Raw genomic sequence first — 20,288 nt, forward strand, 5'->3', positions numbered from 1 at the left:
CTTCTTTCCTGTTAGTCCTTTCCCTGTGGAAACATACTCGGCAAACAAAGCTCAATGTCACTGGCTCCAAAGATCCCAGCACAGAGGCCCATGTAAGAGTGATGAAGACAGTGGTCTCTTTTATCATACAACCTCTTTGTACTGTACTATTTGGGCACCCTTCTCACTGTCAAGAGCTGCCCTTCGACTGAGGATAATGTGGCTAGACTGTTAGATATGGCAATTAATTCTCTCTGTCCCTCAAGTCACTCATTGATCCTGATTCTGGGTTACAGCAAGCTGATACAGGTCATCCTAAGGGTTCTGGGGCAGGTGAAGTCCTCCTTGAAAAGAAATAAATGAAATAAAGCCTCAGCTCTAAACATGAATTTGAGAATGACCTTTTCTTTTCTGGGATGGAAAGAAGTTGGCATAGGTTTCTTAAAGGACTTTTCCCCAATTCCTTTCATTCATTATAGTTGCAAGATCACTGAGAGTTAGTTCAATTCATAAAATATTGAATTTGGAACCACTAAAATCCGGGTGCAAAGTCTCACTTTGACCCTTAGAACCTGTATCACCATGGGTAGGTCTTAATCTCTCTGAGCATCATTACATCATTTGTAAAATAGCAATAATATCTAGGATTGTTATGAGACCCTCTCTCTAAGGAAACCACTGCATCAAGAAATCTCTCTTTGTAAGGACCAATCCCTTGGCCTCTCAAAGTTGGAAATTAAATTTTTTATTTAACTTTTTTTCTCCAATTACATGTAAAAACAATTTTTCACATTCTTTTTTTTAAATTTTGAGTGGCAAATTCTCTCTCTTCCTCTCTCCCCATCCTCTTCATTGAGAAGGCAAGCAATTTGATAGATGTGCAGTCATGCAGAACATTTCCATTTTAGTCATGTTGTGAAATCAAACATAGACCAAGAAAAAACAAAAAAAGAAAAAGAAAGCTTTTTTAAAAGTATGCTTCAATCTGCATTTAGATTCCATCAATTCTTCCTTGAGGGCTAGATAACCTTTTTCATAAGTGCTTCAGAATTGTCTTACATCATTGTATTGCTGAGAATAGCCAAGCCACTCACAGCTGATCACCATTACAATATCATTGTTACTGTGTACGGTGATCTCCTGGTTCTGTTCATTTCACTTTACAACAGTTCGTGTAAGTCCTGGTTTTTCTGAGAGCATTCTACTTGTTATTTCATATAGTACAATAGTATTCCATCATAATCATGTATCACAGCTTGTTCAGCCATTCCTTAATTGATGGGCATCCACTCAATTTCCAATTCTTTGACACTAACAAAAGAACTGTTATAACTATTTTTGTGCTTACAAGTCATTTTCCTTTTTTTTTGTTGTTTTTTTTAATTCTTTGGGACAGAGGCCTATTAGTGGTATTCCTGGGTCAAAGTTTTATGGTTTTATAGGCCTTTGGGCATAGTTCAAAATTGCTCTCCAGAATGGCTGAATCAGTTCACAATTCCACCAACAGTGCATTAGTGTCTCAATTCTCCCAATCCTCTCCAACATTTGTCATTTCCCTTTTCTGTCATATTAGCCATTATAACATGTGTGGGATGGTACCTCAGAGTTGTCAAACTTAAGAATTCTTGAACTTGAAGGTACCCACAAGAAAATTCCAAAAGCTGGTGCTGCTCAGACATGATTCCTTATCTGGTTAGAATGCTAGATTCCAAGGTCATACTGCCTAGGAAGTACAAAACTGCACCCACACCCCACATATAGGACATGAGGATTCAGGAAATTGCCCATGAGCTCCTCCAGACATGTGCAAGCATGACTATCTCTGTCATCTACTTCTGCTGAAAGTCACCAACTGCTCCTGTAGGGTTGGGGCAAAATTCCCTCCTTAAACCTTTGCTGCTCTCTGGAAAATGGCTTAAGACAAGAGGCATAAAAGGAACCTCGAATAGGGAGAAAACATAAACAAGAAACTGATCTAGTCTTAAGAGTTTACTTTCAGGGACAGCTAGATGGCACAGTGGATAAAGCACTGGCCCTGGATTCTGGAGGACCTGAGTTCAAATACAGCCTCAGACACATAACATTTACTAGCTGTGTGACCCTGAGCAACTCACTGAACCCCATTGCCTAGCCAATAAATAAATAAAAAAAGTTTACTTTCATGTACTATTAGGGCCAGTGTCTCCAGATAAGAATATCTCAGGCTATCATCCTGAGTTACTTGTATCTCATCAGCAAGATGTCAATGAACATATCTACATTTCATGGGAAGATGCTCCCTAGATGTCTCCAAAGGTTTTGTATTCTCACCAAGTTGATTGGAAGTAGTTTGTCAGTGTCCTCCAGATCACCCCTCTAATATGCAAAGTATTTGTTAAGCCTTAAAGTGCTGTCTACATGTGAATTATTAGTATTATAACACTGACTGCTTCCACTGGGCAGTGGGAGGAACTGGTGTCACCTAAATTTCTGTATCCTGAAGGACCAAGGAGGTTGGAAGATGGAAGAAAGAAGCACAGATAAGCAGAATACAAGACATCACCCTACTGTCATTACCTTTTAGAAGAGAGTTTTTTTAAAGGATGAGGGAGTACTTTGAGTCTCTCTATTTTAGGAAATTTTCTCTCCTGTTCTTCTGGGGTTTGTCCTGACCACATGCATTCACTAGCCAGACATGTACAACATCAAGAAAAGACACTGAGAAGGTGTTTGACTGAAATAGCTTGATTAACAGCCAGAAATTTGAGATGGAAATCACTATGCAGTCAGTTCTTGACAGGATCCCATATTATGATTTCATCCTCATCACCCCTATTTCTGGTTCTTAAACCAAGAAATGTTTACTTTGGAGGAAAAAAAAAGACTTTGTTTTAGTTTAATAAACAGATATAGGTATGGGTGTATAGTAGAAAAAGGGTAGGAATTAAAATTTAGACCTTAATACTGAATAGTGCTGTTCCATTACTTAAAAATAACTTTTTAAAACCATGTTTTGTTACTTGGAATTTTATTTCAGTAAATTTAATTTGCTTTATGTCCTGGTTAAGTGCTTTTTCACTTGTATCATGCTTAGAGTGAAAAACCAATTGGGGAAACCAGGAAAACACAATCAATGAAGCAAATGACAAGTTACTAGAAGAATATTCTTGGAGAAGCAGCATGGCATAAGAGAGATAAGGAAGGACTCCAAGCCAGGAAGATTGGGTTCTATTTCTATTTTTGTCACATACTGCCAGGATGACAGTGGGCAAATCATTTGGCCTCTCAATGATGGGAACAATTATCTGTGAATATAATCTGCAGAGAAGTTGCCAACCTTCATTGAGAAAGTTTCCCCTCAGTTAGGAGTTCCTTAGAGAAGTGAAATCGTTGGTCCAGACTCTCTCCTGTAACATAAGTATATTCTTACCTCTAATTTTGGAGGCAAGTAGGGAGGTATTCCAACTGGGGATAGCAATTAACAGGGAGGACTTAGTACTTGGATGCACTATTTTGTACTCATGCATGCAGTTGAAAAAAGATGATACAACTTGAGCTTAAAGTGCCTCCTGGTGGATTACCTAAGTATAACACACAGGGTAGCAATTTCAGAAACAAACCTCTAGTCCCACATAAAATCCTGCTTCTGGTGACTGCATGTATCACAGAGGGGTGGAGGGCAGAACCTTCTTTCCACTGTTATTGTTTCTGGTGAGGATGATGATGATGATGATGATAATGAAGATGATGATGATAGTGGTGGTGATGGAGGTGGCGGATGATTTTTTTTAACAATTTATTGTTTATTTTTGACGTTAAAAATGAGTTTCAAATTCTCTCCCTCTTCTTTTGCCTTTCCACTCATGAGAAGGAAAGCAATATGGCATCAATTGTACTAGTAAAATTATGCAAAACATATTTCCATATTATCCAGATCATGCCCCCACAAAAGCAAGAAAAATAAAGAGAGAAAACAATACTTCAATTTGCATTCAGACTTCGTCAGTTTTTTTCTCTGGAGGTGGGTAGCATTTGTCATCATGAATCCCTTGGAATTTTCTTGGATCATTATATTGACCATAGTTGCTAAGTCTTTCACAGCTGATCAGTTCATATAGATCTTCTCATGTTTTTCAGAAATCATCCCTCTCATCATTTCTTATAGCAAAATAGTACTCCAGCACATTCATATTCTGTAACTTGTTCAGTCATTCCCCAATTGATGAGCATCTTCTCAATTTCCAATTCTTTGTTACTACAAAAAAAGCTGCTATAAATATTTTTGTGTATATAGGTCCTTTCTCCTTTTTCTTTGATCTCTTTGGGATACAAACCTGGAGTTATTACTAAATCAAAGAGTATGCAGTCTTATAGCCCTATAGGCATAGCTTCAAATTACTTTCTACGATGATTAGACCACTTCACAACTCCACCAACATTTCATTATTTTCTCTCATTGCATCCAGCATTTGTCATTTTCACTTACAGTTGTTTTCATTTACCTTTCACTAATCAACATTGATATGGAGCCTTTTTACATGACTATAGATAGATTTGATATCTTCTTCTGAAAATTGCCTGTTCATATCCTTTGACCATTTATCAATTGGGAAATGGCTTATTTTTATAAATTTGACTCAGTTCCCTATATATTTGAGAAATGAGGCCTTTTTCAAAGAAACTTGCTATAATTTTTATATTACTCTGTTATCTATAGTAGCAGTTATCAAAATATAGGTTCCCTGATTATCTCTTTTAATTAATTAATTTTAATTAATTATTTTATTTAAATATTTATTAATTTTAATTAATTATTTTTGCTTTTGTTTTGTCTGAGGTCATAACTGCCATCCCTGCCATTTTTACTTCAGCTAAAGCATGATCGATTCTGCTCCATCTCCTTATTTTAATTGTGTGTGTGTTCTTTGTTTCAAATGTATCCATTGCAAACATCATATTGTTGGATTATGATTTCTAATCCATTCTGCTTATGTGCTTCCATTTTATGAGTGAGCTCATTGCATTTACATTCACAGTTATGATTATTAACTGTGTATTTCCCTCCAACCTATTTTCTTCTTTTTATCTCCTCTTTCTTGTTTTATCCTGTTCCTCATCAAAAGTTCATTTTGCTTCTGACCATTGCCTCCCTTAATCTGTCCCATTTGTCATCCCCCCATTTTCTTATACCTTTCCCCTCCTATTAACTTCTGTTGAGTGAGATAGATTTTTATACACAATTGAGTGTGTATGTGTATGTATTTACATATATGTACATATAAATATACATACATATCCATGCATACATTTGTATATATGCATATATATATGAGACTGAGGTTCAAGCACTGCCATCCACCACCACCCCTGTTTTCCCCTCCATTATTAAAATTTTTCTTGCATGCCTTTTTTAAGTGAGAAAATTTTCTGTATTTTACCTCTCTCCCCTTTTCCAAGTTTATTCCTCTTTCATACTCCTTCATTTTTTTGGACATCATCCCAACATAATCCACTCACATCCATGTTTTGTGTCTATGTAGATTGCTTCTAATTACCCTGATAATGATAGTTCTTCAGAGTTACATGTATCATCTTTCCATAAGAAATCTAAACAGTTTAACTTTAATGAGTCTCATGATTTCTCTTTCATGCTTACCTTCTTAAGATTCTCTTGAGTCTTGTGTTTGGATGTCAAATTTTCTACTCAGCTCTGATCTTTTCATTAGAAATGCTTGAAAGTCCTCTCTTTCATTAAATATCCATTTTTCCTCTGAAAGATTCTACTCAGTTTTGCTGGGTAGGTTATTCTTGATTGTAATCATAGCTCCTTAGGCTTTCAGAACATCATATTCCGAGCTCTCCATGCATTTAATATGGAAGCCACTAAATGTTATATTATCCTGATTGTGGCTCCATGATATTTGAATTGTTTCTTTCTGGCTGCTTACAATATTTTCTCCTTCACCTGTGAACTCTTGGACTTGGCTATAATAATTATGAAGTTTGTGAACTCTTTCCATTTCTATTTTACCCTTTGGATCTAAGATATTGGGGCAGTTTTCCTTTATAATTTCTTGAAATATATTTCAGTTCTTTTTTTGATCATGGTTTTCAGGTAGTCCAGTTTTTTAGTAGTTGCTTGAGACTTTATTCATTAATCAAATCAATCAATAATGATGTTATTAATTATAAAATAACTGATATTTATATAACACTTAAAATTTTTCAGATTTTATGTAGATTGTCACATTTAATGCTCACAACAACACCACAAGATAAATACTATTAATATACCCATCTTACCAAGGCTCTGACAGCTTAATTGACACTTCATAGTTAGTAAATTTCTGAGGTGAGATTGAATCTAGATTCATTTGACTCTGAGGTGTCAGACACCATGCTATCTCTCAAACTAAGTATAAGTCACTGGTACATCTTTCTTTGCAGAGTAATTTTAGTTGGAATAAAATTAAAATTTAGGAAAATTTAGCTTCTTTTCATTTTTTGTTTAACCTTGGAAACATTTTTTCTTTTTAATTATTTATTTATTTATAGTTTTCAACATTCACTTCCATAAGATTTTAAGTTTTAAATTTTCTCCCTCACCTCAAGACGGCATGCAATCTGATACAAGCTCTATATATACATTCATATTAAACATGCTTTCACATTAGTCATGCCATAAAGAGGAATAGAACCAATGGGAGAAGCCATGAGAAAGAAGAAACAAGCGAAAAATAGTCTGCTTCAATTTGCATTCATACTCGGTGGTTCTTTTTCTGGATGTGGATAGCATTTTCCATCATGAGTCTTTTGGAGTTATCTTAGATCCTTGCATTGCTGAGAAGAGCTAACTGTCAAAGTTAGTCATTCCACAATTTGGCTGTTACTGTGTACAATGTTCTCCTGGTACAGTTTACTTCACTCGGCATCAGTTCATGTAAATCTTTCCAGGTTTTTCTGAAGTCTGCCTGCTCATCATTTCTTATGGAACAATAGTATTCTATTACATTCATATACCATAACTTGTTCAGCCATTTCCCAATTGATGGGCATCCCCTCGATTTCCAATTCTTGTCCACCACAAAAAGAGCTGCTATAAATATTTTTGTATATCTGGGTCTTTTTCCCATTTTTATGATCTCTTTGGGATACAGACCAAGAAGTGGTATTGCTGGGTCGAAGGGTATGCAAATTTTATAGCCCTTTGGTCATCGTTCCAAATTGCTCTCCAGAGTGGTTGAATCAGTTCACAAATTTACCAACAATGCATTAGTGTTCCAATTTTCCCACATCTTCTCCAACATTTATCATTTTCCTGTTTTGTCATGTTAGCCAATCTGATAGGTATGATATGGTACCTCAGGGTCAATTTGATTTGCATTTCTCTAATCAATAGTGATTTAAAGCATTTTATATGACTATAGATAGCTTTAATTTCTTCATCTGAAAAGTGCCTGTTCGTATCCTTTGACCATTTGTATTCCTATAAATTTAACTTAGTTCTCTATGTATTTTAGAAATGAGGTCCCTATCAGAGACACTGGTTGTAAAAATTTTTTCCCAGTTTTCTGCTTCCTGCCTAATCTTGGTTGCTTTGGCTTTATTTGTGCAAAAATGTTTTTCAATTTAATGTAATCAAAATTATTCATTTTGCATTTCATAATGTTCTCTATCTCCTGTTTGGTCATAAATTCTTCTGTTCTCTATAAATGTAAGAGGTAAACTATTCCTTATTCTCCAGTTTGTCTGTCATATCAGCCTTTATATCTAAATTCGGTACCCATTTTGACTTTATCTTGATAAACTCTGTAAGATGTTGGTCTGTGCTTATTTCCTGACATACTATTTTCCAGTTTTCCCAACAATTTTTGTCAAATAGTGAGTTTTTATCCCAGAAGCAGGAATCTTTGAATTTATCAAATAGTAGATTACTATAGTCATTGACTACTGTGTCTTGTGTACCTAACCTATTCCACTGATAGTCCAATATTTCTTACATTATTTCTCCTTGATCTATTATGTCAGTTGTTTTTCTGATGAGATATTTCACAATTTTTTTTCTATTTTTTTTCTTTTTTTGACGTTGTTGTATAGTTTCTCGATGTTTTATAAAGTCATTAACTTCCATTTACCCAATGCAAATTTTTTAAAGAGTTCTTTTCTTCGGTGACTTTTTGTACCTCCTTTTCTCATTTGGCCTATCGTGCTTTTTAAGGAGTTTTTTTTCCCAATAAACTGCTTTGCCTCTTTTGCCATTAGGCCAATTCTGTTTTTAAGATATTATTTTATTAGGAATTTTTTGCACCTCCTTTAACAAGTTATAAATTCTCTTCTCATAATTTTCTTGTATCACTCTCATTTCTTTCCTCAATTTTCCTTCTCCTATTCTTATCTCTTTCTTTAACTTTTCCATGAATTCCTGTTGGGCTTGGGTTCAATTAGTATTTTTCTTTGAGGCTTTATTGTAGCTGTTTTCACATTGCTTTCTTCTTCTGAGTTTGTGTCTTAATCTTTCCTGTCAAGCTAGTAAATTTTTATGCTCAAATTAATTTTTTTCTTGTTTGTTCATTTTCCGGTCTATTTCATGTCTTTAAACTTAGACTCTACTCCCTTGGAACTGGAGAGGTACTGTCCTAAGCTTTAAGACTTTTTCATGCTACTGTTTTCAGAGCTAGTTCTTGAGGTCTAGAAGTTTTTGATGCTCCCAAGGTGGTGTGATCCAGGGAGAGCTGTGGTCACTGCTCTCCTAGTCTATACTGTTGTCTTTAATGAGGAAGGGCACCTGCTCCCCTGCAGCCACAATCCCTAGAATTCTTTTTGGCTCTGCATTTGTGACCAGGTCCCCTAGCCCTTGCAGTCACACATGCTAGTATTCCTCCTGGCCTTGCAATTGAGACCAGGGCCTCTGCTCTCTGTGAGTATATGAGATGCACTCCTCTCTGTCATGAAACCATCACCCAGAATTATGTATGGGCAAGTGTGGTCACTACTCTTCTGGTCTGCGTTCTGGTCTTTACCAAGGAAGGGCCCTGGTTCTTCTGCAGTCACATGTACTGGTGATCCTTTCTGCCTTGGAATTGCAACCAGGAACCCTATTCCCCTGTGATCAATCATGAACACATTCTCTGTCCATGAACTGACACCCAAAATTATATATGGTCAATAGAGCTGTCAATCAGCACCAACTGCACTCAGTGCCAGCAAATGGTCTCATATAATCTCTTTCTGACAAGGTGCTGAATTATTATAACTTTTTTTTGGTGAGGCAATCAAGGTTAATTGACTTGCCCAGGGTCACATAGCTAGTAAGTGTCAAGTGTCTGAGATCAGATTTGAATTTAGTTCCTCCTGACTCCAAGGCTAGAGCTCTATCCACTGTGCCACCTAGCTACCCCAAGATGATGAATTATTTAACTCAATTTTACCAATTTACTCAATTATTTAGTGTCTGGGCTGAGAGTTCCTGAAGTTGCTGCTGCTATTGTCACCTCCAAAGCCCATAGCTGCTGCTGCTGCTGCTGTGCTCCAGGCAGACTTTCACCCTGGTGCCACAGACCTCTTCTGCCAACACCCTAAGTTGTCTTAGGCTAGAAAAAATGTATCACCTTGATCTTTAGTTGATTCTGCTACTCCAAAATTAGATTTGATGTATTATTTTAAAGTTGTTTGGAGGCAAATGTTGGGAGAGTTTGGCTGGGTTTCTGCTTCCAATCCACCATCTTGGCTATCTAATTTGGTGATGGATTTTTCATGATCATGCCTCAGAAAATCTTACCTAATATCCAAGATACAGAGATAAATATCAGACTCTTAGACTGGAAATATCTCCATTCATCTGTCAAAAAATATTAGTACTGTAATTTGCACTGCTAGTACAAACTCCAGAAATGATTTGTATTAATTTATCATCGTTATCATCCAAGAGTTATTCTGCCTGGAGAGAAGAACATCCAGAGCAGTAAAGTCCCTTCATGCCCTTGGAAATCTCTCTCACAAAAGACATTTTGAGGTCACATTTTATAGAATTCTTGATCAAGAAAACTTTCACAATATGGTAAACACAGTTACACAGCTGAGGGTAAGATGAAAGTTAATTTTCAGTTCATCAAACAGAAAAATAGTCATATAACCTTTTAGCATATTCTTTTTCCTAAATCATTTCCTAAAAGCATTTAGTACTTCTCCAATCCTTCCCCTCACCCACTCCAAATTGGTTGTCAGTGATATGAAATAACCAAAGAGATTTCTTCAATTAGATGAAGATGATGAAAGGAAGAAAGCTTGATTTCAGCATTTAGGGTTTTGTAGTTTGGTAGGCAAGGCTCATCATGCAAAGTTCAGGCATTTTGATTCAAATTAGCCCGATCAGAAAGAGGAGCACATTGAAAGACAAACTGTTTGTCATTTGCGTCTGGCAAATGACTTAGTGTTGCCAAAATCACGTCCAATGAGGAAATAGAATTGCCACTCAATTCAGAGACAGTCTGGGTTAGATAGGATTAATTGGACTGTTGGGAAAAACCAGAGGTGCTCTTGATGAAGGTATCCTAATAGGGCCACACATTTTTTGACCTAAGCAGGAGACCAAAGTAGGGAAGAAAATGTTACATCATCCAGTATCAGGAATATTCATATAATTCAGGGCTTGTTTTAACTGGATATCAATCTAACAGCAGTATCACTATTTGGGACTGTAGTAATCTCTCAGACAACATGCTAAGTTGTGGGGAGAAAATCTTATTGGTTCTGATAGCCGGAGAGTTCCTATTGGGGATTTTGGAGAATAGATTCATGGTACTAGTGAATGGAATTGATTGGATCAAGAACAAGAAACTGGCAACAGGAGATCTCATCCTGGTACCCTTGGCCATTTCTAGAATCGGTCTGTTATGCACATTAATATGGACTAGCTTTATATTTGTGTTCTGTCTACATGAATTACTGACCAATCAAATTAAGGTTATTGATATTTTCTGGATACTGACCTACCTTCCTAGTGTTTGGTTTGCTACTTGCCTCACTGTCTTCTATCTCCTAAAGATTGCCAACTTTTCCCACCCCCTCTTCCTCCAGTTGAAGTAGAGAATAAACCATGTGGTCAACATGCTTCAGGTGGGACCTTTGCTCTTTTCTTTGCTCATTGACTTTCCATTGGTAGAGAGAGCTTATTACTATTTAATCAGTAGAGGAAATGACACAAAAGCATTCCAAGAGTTCCAGGTGAGTGGAAGTCAATATTTTACCATCCCTGTTATCATGAACTTATTGAGTCTAATCCCCTAAACTCTGTCTCTGGTCTCATTGTCCTTCCTCATCCTCTCCCTCCGGAGACACACCCATCAGATGAAGCTCAATGCTACGGGATCCAGGGACTCCAGCACAGAGGCCCATGTTTGAGTCATGAAAGCTACGTTCTCTTTCCTCATCCTCTTTGTGCTGTTCTACTTGGGTATAGTCATCTCCCAATGGAGCTACTTAATTCCAAACACAAGGCTGGATGTGATGTTTGCCCTCCCACTGATGTTCCTCTATCCCTCAGGCCACTCCTTAATCCTGATTCTGTACAACAGCAAGCTGAGACAGGTAACCTTGAAGATGTGGTGGCAGGTGAAATAATGCCTGAAAAGATGTAAATGAGATAAATCTTCAGCCTTAGAGGTGTGTTTGAGGTCATAACTCTTCTGGGGGAGAAGAAGTTAGCATGGAGCTATTAAAGAAAATTTTCCAGACTCTTTCATTCATTGTAAGAATAAGACAAATCCATACAGTATCGGACTTGGACTCAGCAAGACATTCTCTGCTCAAGGCCTTCTCTATGATCCTATGTGAATTTTTAGGAACTTTGTTATGAGGTATGTATGGCAAGACTTCTGGGGCTGGATTGCCACGTGATTAGGGTGTACACAGTAATGGCAACATTGCACGATGATCAACTTAGCTCTTCTCAGTAATGCAAGGATCTAAGACAACTCCAAAAGGCTCAGAATGGAAAATGCTGTCCATATCCAGAGAAAGAGTCTGGAATGGATGGAGTCTGAATGCAGATCAAAGCATACTCTTTTCTTTCTTTTTCTTTTTCTTTTTTTTTGTTTGCTTCTTCTTTCTCAAAGTATCTCCCATTGGTTCTAATTCTTGCTTACAACACGACTAATGTGAAAATATGCTTAATATGAATGCATATGTAGAGACTATATCAGATTGCATGCCATCTTGGGGTGGGGGGAGGGGAGGGAGGGGTATGCTCCTAGCCACTTGTCTCTCTCCCCACCCATCCACTCACATAGGAAAATGATGGCTTTCTGACTCAGAGGTAGAAAAGAAGGCTGATTTTGTACCCTCTCCTAAACTCCATGCAGAGCACATGCTGGCAAGAAAAAACTTTTTGTGGCAAATATTGTGAACTTGGGGACTTGGCCAAGCCAAAGTAAGGAATGCTTTTCTCTGCAGACTTGCTTTACCCTCGGGCTGTACACTCATGGCTCATTTTGTTCTCAGTACTGAAAACTGTTACTTGGTAGTAAAATGATTGCAACTTTCAGACGGAAGGCCAGAGAAGACAGTGACACAATAAGGGCCTTAGTTAGACCTGTACTAGCTTTCATGGCTGCCACAAAGGGCCGTGATAATAGTTATTTCTTTCCAAAAGCTTGCTTTTTTGGAAAACACAAAAATAATAAATCCCTACACAGCTCTCTTCACCCTCTGCCCAACAGCCCCAAGACCAAGTTTTGCATGCAGTGACCGGGGATGTCAGCCTTTTAGATCCAAACCAAAGAGCTTTCTCCAAAGGAGTTATAATAGCATTTAGGGGCCTGGCAACACTTCACTTCATCAAACTTTTTTTTTGGCCTCTTGGTACATTTCTAACTTGTTTGGGGGGTGGGGGGGACAAGAGAGGATGGGATTGTAGAGAAAGAAGGAGGACAATCAGATCACAGTAAGATAGTGGTGGAAGGCACTTTGCAGCCATCTGTCTGTCAATCAATCAATCAATCAACCAGCTAGAAACTATTAAGGTCCAATTCTATGACAGATGCTTTGTATGTTAGGCATTGGGGAGGAAACTGACATCCAAGAAGTGAAGCAAGTTATCCTGGTGGTGAGTTCTGGTGGTGAGATTTGAACCTCAGTTGGCAGCTTCCAAAGTCAGTCATTTTTTCCGTTAGTGACTCCCAGTGGGGCAGAGATACTATTAGAAGGGAGGGAAGGGTGGGTTTTGAACTAGGTCTTCTTCAGCCTGGGTAGAGACTGCTAGCAGAGGGGCAGCTGTGATGAAGTAGAAACAGTGTTGGACTTGGAGTCAGAGTACCTGGGTTCAAAAACCATCTCTGTGACTAGCTGGAGTGGAAAAGATGCTCAAATGGGAAGTGTTGAACTTGGAGTCACTGGACGTAAGTTCAAATCTTGACTCTGTTGAATGACCTTGGGGCAGTCTTGGAATCCCACCAGAATTCCTAGGCCACACAGGATTTGTAGGACAAAATTTGTAAAGCAAAATTCCTCTTTGAAGATTTGGCTACTGGAAGCAGTGACCTCTCTCTCCTTCCAATGGGAATAGGGTATAGTTGAAATAGCCTTGGCTCTGGTTGAACCCAGGTTCCAATCTCACTGCTAGTCCTTTATTAGTTTATGATCTTTAACCTCTGTGGGCCTCTGTATTTATACTACACACACACACACACATATATACATATACACATGTATGTATATATGCATGAGCGTATGTATGTATATGCACATGTGTTTGTGAATGTATATGAACATATCTATATACTTGCATATGTCTGTATGTTAGATCAATTGGCTTATATGTGTGTGTATATATAAACATATATATTATATTGGCTTAATTGGATGGAATTCAATTTCTCTAATGCCCTACTTTATAAACCTTACATTGTCCCTCTGGGACTAAAAATGAGAGTAAGTGATGCATGGTGGATGGAGTGTTGTGGGCGCAGAACAGTACATAGACCAATATGACTGGATCTTACAGTGCACAGGGGTGAGTGATGTATAAGACTGGCAAGAAAGGAGAGGGACAGGTTGTGAAGAGTTTTGAATGCCAAGCAGAGACTTTTATATTCAATCCTAAAAGTAACAAGGAATCACTGGAGTTTCTGGTCAGACCTGAACTTAGGGAAAATCACTCAGACAGCCATTGAGGCTTTATTGGAATGGGGAGAGGATGGAGGCAGGGAGACCAATTATGAGGCTATTGCTAAAGTATAGGCAAGCGGGGATGAAGTCTGTATGAGTGGAGAGAAGGAGTGTATACAAAAGATGCTAGAGAAATTGAAATGTAAAGATTTGGAAACTGATTCTATTCATGGGGTTAGTGGGAGGGAGGAGTTGAGGGTAACTCAGAGATTGGGTATCTCGATGACCAGAATAAATGATGGTGGTGTATATGTGTATATATGCATGAGTGTATATGTGTATATACACATGAGTTTGTGAATTTAATAGAGATTGTGACTTTAATAGAGAAATTCAGAAGAGCAATGGGTTTTTTTGGGGAAAGACAATAACTTCTGTTTTAGACATATTGAATTTGAGATGGTACCCAGTTGGAAATATCCAATGGGAAGTTAAGGTGAAGGAATGGAGTTCAGGAGAAAGATTAGGGCTGAATATACAGATCCAGGGCTCATCTACATAGAGATGATACTTGAATCCATAGAATCAACAAAGCCACTGGTCAAGATAGTATAGAAGGAGAAGAGAAGCCAGAATAGAGTCTTGGGGGACACTTACAGTTAGTAGGTCAGACAGTGTCCCAATAACACAGAGAGGAGGGATTATCTCAGAGGGGAAGCTGGTCAAGAAGGTCACATACAGCAGAGAAATCAGGGAGAATTCAGGTTGAGAAGATGGACAATTAGATCATCACTCAATTTAGAGACAGGAGAGTCATTTGAGCCAAGAGGTCGGAAGTCAGATTGTAGGGGACTAAGAAGAAAGTGAGAGTGTAGGAAATGGAGTCACTTAAGACAGACAGCTTTCTCCAGTAGTTCAACTGAGAAGGGGAGGAAAGCTATAGGAAAAGAGGGAGCAGGCATGGGCAGATGGAGTGTGGGTTTCTTAAGAATGGGGAGACATGAGGGTGCGTAGGCAGCAAGCAAAGGAGCTCATTGAGAGGGAGACTCTGAAAATCAGACTGAGAGAGACGAGATGGTGGAGGGGGCAATGTACAAGAGGATGGTGGAAGGGATGGGACAAAAGGTTTATGTAGAGGGCTGGCTTCTGAGTGTTCAGGAGACCAACTGGGTCCCAGCTGGTTTTTCATCCAGGAGTCTCTAAACCCATGAAACTATAAGTCCATTTACTTATTTTTTAAGTTGGGGGAAGGGGCAGGAGACAGTAATACCTCCTCACTGTGAGGCTCGAATGAAAAGAATACATGCAGAGAATTCCACACAAGCTAAAGATGATTAAACCATATGACTCAAAGGAACATTACTCATCAATTAGGTCAGAGGCTCACACATGTAAAATTGGAAGGGCCCTCAGCAGCCATTTACAGATGAGATGAGGAGAAATGATTTGCCCAAGGTCACACGGCTAATAACCAGCAGTGGCAGGATTCAAACCCGGGTTCTCTATCTCCCAAACCTGAATTTTTCCCACTGCGCCTGGATCTTAGCTCTAGAACTGGAACCAATCTCGGAGGCTATCTCCTCCAAACCTCTCATTTTGCAGATGAGAAAAAATGTGTCCCAGAGAAGGGGAATGATTTACCAAGGTCACATGGCTAATAAGTGAAAGCTAGGATTAGAACCCAAGTCACTGCCCCACAGTTAGGAGAGAATTGTGAGTCACAATGCTTCTCATGGAACTCTTAGGTAAACTCTTTCCTAGGTCTATGTTGGCCTCCCTCAGATGAATGGCTTACTGAGTTTTTTGTTTGAAAATCCACAGGGAATTGAAATGGTGAAGCCAAGGTCAGTCCTCGGCACCTGCAGCAGCAGTATGTCCTCTGGGAGTAGCCAGAGCTTTGGTAGTGGCTTCTGGGTATCGAGGACTGAGTAACTGAGTCCCCACAACTTCCCGTGTGTTCACTACCATTCAAACTGCCGCTATGCAGTGGAGAGTGCTGGACTGAATCCTGGGTCTGCTGCTTAGCAGCTCTCTGACCTTGGACAAGTCATTTACTTGTAAAATGAGAGAGCTGAACTTGATTGCCCCTGAAATTCCTTCTAAATATAGGATCCTAGGTTGCCTCACTTTAAATCGCTGGGCCTCAGTTTCCTAATTTGTAAGATGGGGAGAAGACCTATCAAGAGCACTGAATTTGGAGTCAAAAGTTCTGAGCTTGAATCCTGGGTCTGCCACTTGCTGTCTGTGGAAAAGCCTCTTTTCCTCCACTCCAAGCCTCAGTATTCTCCTCTGTAAAAGGGGGTTGATAAATCCACCTTTGCAGTGCTGTTGGCTATGCCTTCTCCAGGTGTCACTGAAAAGACAAGTACCCTAGACACATATTCCTCTTGGCTTGGGGGAGGTGTATCCCAGGATCCTCACTGACCTCTTCCCAAGGGAGTTTTGCCCTAATCTTGGAATTTGTCTATGGGCTGCATGTGGACTCACTGGTCCAGCCTTTCCCACCTTTGGATTTGTGGAAGGAGGAAGGAGGCCATGTGAGATACCTCAGAAAAAAGCAGCAGAGGGGCAGCTATCAGGGGAGTGGGAGAAGGGATGGAGCTTGCTAGAACCAGATGCTGCAGCCCGGTAGTGGGAGGGAGCCTGCATGATTGAAAACCCCTTTGGGCTGCAGATGGAAGGAAGGTCGTGGTTCTTTAGGCTTCCCCTGCTTCTCCTGTCCTCTCTTGTAAAAGGCTGATACTTAGCTGGGAGCAAGTTTATCTCTATTTCTTCAGCATTTATTTGGTCACTTAAGCTGGCAAGATATAATAAAGCTGTTAAGCACTTGGCACATCCAAACCTTATGTGATATTGTTGGAATGCACCAGAAAGGACAGACTGGGGAGTACCTGGGAGGGGAGAAAGATTTAAAATGGTCATAAAAATATCACAGTGATCTCTAGCTGGGGGCTTGAATTAGGAAATAAAGTGACAGAGATTCATTACTACAATGTCCCGGAGCAGAGACAATACTTTTATGGGAGTTTCTCCAAGCAAATGAGCTAGCAGCTGCTGCAAGAACACCAGCTGGCCTGGTACTGAGGCACCCCCAGTCACCTTCTTCATGGAATGGTCATAAGGACTAAATAAGATAACTGATATAATGCATGGGGACTATCCCAATGTCCTTTAATTCTAGCAAAGGATTTGAAGTAAATCACTTGTGATCGGGGTGTCTTTGGAGAGATCTCTTGTGAGTCAACTAGGTGGTGAAATGGAGAAAGCACTGGGGGTGGATGGACTCAGGAAGAACTGAGTTCAACTCCAGTCTTAGATATCTACTAGCTGGGTGACCCCGGGAAAGTCCCTTAAAACTGTTTGCCTCAATTTCCTCAATTGTAAAATGGGGATAATAATAGCACCTGCCTCCCAGGTGAGCATCAAATGAGGTAATATTTGTAAAGCACTTGGCACAGTGCCTGGCACATAGTAGGTGCTTAATAAATGCTTATTCCTTTCCTTCCCCTGTTGTCATCCTTCTAGTAAATATTTAAGGCAGTTTGTCAATGTATGAAATAGTAAAAGGCAGCACCAATAGAACTGTACCTGGAGTAGGATGGCTGGGGTTTTGTCCAAGAGCACTGACATTTAAAGCCATGTGAATTTATGCTAGTAATATTTTACACAAGCTCCTGCCCATTGTTGTTGTCATTGTTTGTCCTTTGTTTTTGAACAGGACCAATAACACCCCAGGGTGATATCTTGATAGAACTGCACGAAGTCATTAGCCTTACTCTCTTTTCCAGAGTCATTGAAATCCAGTGCAAGAGAAAATCAAGATGATGGACCAGGATAAGGGGGATGACTTTGGTGTCTTTAATGTCTAACTGAGCTCTAAGGACTGCACTACGCCTGCTTTAGCTGCCTTCAAGGCCAATAGAACACATTTTTCCAGTCTGCCATTCCTCAGGAGAAGTCTTCATGTGCTTGGGGTAGACACCCCACTAAGTCACCAAGGGGTGTGTTGCTGGGGTTTGGCTGCTGCATGTGCTACAGCTTCTTGGCTCATCCAGGACACCCAGCTTGGGAGAGCCAAACTTTAGAAATTGAGATTAAGCACACTGGCCCAGCCCATGGGGGGAGATTTTGCCCCACTTGAGTTCCATGTCATCAGTTTGCTAGCATGTTAAAAATGCATAAATATCATGGAAAATCAATAAATATTCATTGTTACCCACAAAGTATGGTACCCCACCATCCTTTCTCATGTTCCCTCATAAACCCTATTGACAATGCACTATATTGATGTGCTTTCAGAATTTATCTTACTGCTCTTCAGGCTTTGGCATTTTGTGCATCAACTTCAGAGCAGTAGAATGCCACTATGTCCAGGAGAACACATACTTAGCTCCCCTACGATACCTGGCACACCCTTGTGCCCACACAGACTCTCCTTGAGCAGTCATCTCCTCAGCATATCATGTAGGCTGCAGTCTACAGTCAGAAGACCTGGGTTCAAGCCTGGGCAACCTTGGGCAAGTTAATGAACAGTCCTGGGCCTCAGTTTCCTTTTCTGTAAAATGAGAGGTTTGAAGTGGATATACTTTTAAAAAAAATGTTGCATTCTAAATTCTCTCCCTCCCTCAAATGATAAGGTAAAGAATATGATGACCATTAGACTTGTAACGTCATGCCAAATGTTTCCATGTTAACCATGTTGAAAAAAAAAAAGCAAAAACCCTTTAATGCATAAAATGAGCTATCTGGGATAGCAAAGGAATCCAGTTCCAATAAAATGCCATTCTCAGAATCTTTTTGTGTTCCTGGATGCCTGATTAAGAACTCCTTGTTCTTAACCTTGACGAGAATCTTGTTTCATTTTACAGAAGAGGAAATTATATCCTAGAGAGCAGGAAGTTACCAAGATATTTGAACGCAGGTCTTCAACTCCAAGCCCAGAAGCCCTTCCAGGGAGCTCTGATGTGAATAAGAAGCAGTTAGAGGCAGCCAGGCAGCATCTGGAGTCAGGAAGACCTGAGTTCAAAATCAGCCTCAGACACTTGCTGGTTTTGTGATTCTGGACAAGTTAGTTATCTCTGTTTGCCTCAGTTTCCCCATCTGTAAAATGAGGATAACAATAATACCTACCTCACAGGGTTGTTGTGAGGATGAAATGAGATAAAATTCATAAAGTCCATTTGCAAACCTTAAATTGCTATATAAATGGTAACTATGAAGAAGGTAGCTCCCATCCTTCAGGAATCCCATGGGCACTGGCCTATGTGTGGAACCTGGCAGACAGGTTCATGGTGCCTCCTGGAAGAGCATCCCCTTCCCCCCCCCTTCCCCAGCTTGCTCCTCTGGTCTAGTTCTGGTTCCAACATGGCAGGCATGCTTCTGGGAGGCAGCCCAGCCCCAAGCAAGGCCCTGGGTGATGTATGACTGTGTCACAACTTGTTACATCCTGCTAGTTGATAACTCTGTATAATTAATTGGATGCCAGCTGATGTGGCAGCAGGTTCGACATGTACAAAATAAAAGGTTGTCCGTGCACCACAGAGCACATCTGTTTAATGGCATAATTCAAATTAATTTCTCTCCATCCAGGATATGAGCTTATGGCTGACTGCTCTGCAGCGGCAGCTCCCAGGGATGAGCCTGACTGGCTCCGTCTTGCTGATGAATCTAGCTGCCCTGGAGTTTGGACTGGCACAGATTGGATGATTGTTGTCCACTTTAAGGAGGCTGGTAATTGTTCAGAAGCTTCTCTGTAATGGATTAGATATGAAATGGGATCATAGAAGAAGGAATTTCGTGCTGCAAGAGGCCTGGGAGGCCATCAATTCTAATACCCTCCTATTACAAATGCAGAAATGGGGGGGCAAGAGTTAGAAGGGCTTGCCCAAAGTTATACAGCTCAGATCAGGCCCTAGGTCAGGGCCCCAACAATTCCTAGATTCCTCTCTACCCCTTCCCCAGGATGTCTATACCCCACTAGCAGAAGTAAGAGAGGAATCACCTTTCTTCCACCCCAGGCTCAGGGGGCATCTAGGCACCCATGGCCCCTTTCCTCTCCTCCTCCTGGCTGGGCTCTGACCTCTTCCCCCACCCCATGCCCACCCCACCTTGTCCCCACCCCTGTGGTAGGGAAGCCAGAATTCCTGTTCTCCCTGGACCTTCAAGCCCATCCTCTGATGCCTAATGCTGGTAGGCAAGAATCCCCCAGGACCCCTGCCCTGGGCATA

General features: G+C 40.0%; 1 pseudogene; it reads left to right on the plus strand.

Annotated features, from left to right (window-relative positions):
* LOC114052598 overlaps positions 1–20,288 on the plus strand; it is a 48,781-nt pseudogene that overhangs the window by 23,052 nt on the left and 5,441 nt on the right.

This window comes from Vombatus ursinus, unplaced genomic scaffold (genome assembly GCF_900497805.2).
Source record: "Vombatus ursinus unplaced genomic scaffold, bare-nosed wombat genome assembly UNPS02014808.1, whole genome shotgun sequence".
NCBI lineage: Eukaryota > Metazoa > Chordata > Mammalia > Diprotodontia > Vombatidae > Vombatus > Vombatus ursinus.